Source organism: Chrysochloris asiatica, unplaced genomic scaffold (genome assembly GCF_000296735.1).
Source record: "Chrysochloris asiatica unplaced genomic scaffold, ChrAsi1.0 scaffold00004, whole genome shotgun sequence".
Taxonomy (NCBI): domain Eukaryota; kingdom Metazoa; phylum Chordata; class Mammalia; order Afrosoricida; family Chrysochloridae; genus Chrysochloris; species Chrysochloris asiatica.
In genome coordinates, this window is record NW_006408522.1 from 33,523,929 (window position 1) to 33,524,587 (window position 659).

Genomic DNA, 659 nt, shown 5'->3' on the forward strand with positions numbered 1-659 from the left:
CATATTTTGGCTCTCCTGGACTTGTTTTCATTTTCTTTAGCTTAAGTTTGAATTTGCATATAAACAATTGATGGTCTGTTCCACAGTCTGCCCCTCGCCTTGTTTTGACTGATGATATAGAGCTTTTCCATCATCTCTTTCTGCCGGCGTAGTCAATTTGATTTCTGTGCATTCCATTTGGTGAGGTCCATGTGAGTAATTATCTCTTATGCTGTCTTATAGACAGCATATGTTGAAGGAGCCTATTTTCTTATCCATTCTGTTATATCTCTTAACTGGTAAATTTAATCCATTTACATTCAATGTAATTATCAGTAGGTTATGAATTGATGTCATTTTTCTGTGTTTGTTTCTGTGGTGCTGCTGGATTCTTTGTTCCACATAATTTTCTATGCTGAGTTAATTTTGTTTGTGTGTTCTCTTTTTATTTTCATTTCTGTTGTGTTAATGTTTGCTAAGTTTTTCTGATTTTCCTCTTTTTTTAAAAATTGTAATGTATTGTTGTTGTCGTTAGGTGCCATCGAGTCGGCACCAACTCATAGCTACCCTATGCACAGCTGACAGAAACACTGCCTGATCCTAGGCCAACCTCACTACTGTTGCCACACTTGAGTCCATCAATGCCGCCACCTGGCCAATCCATCTCTTTGGGGGTCTTC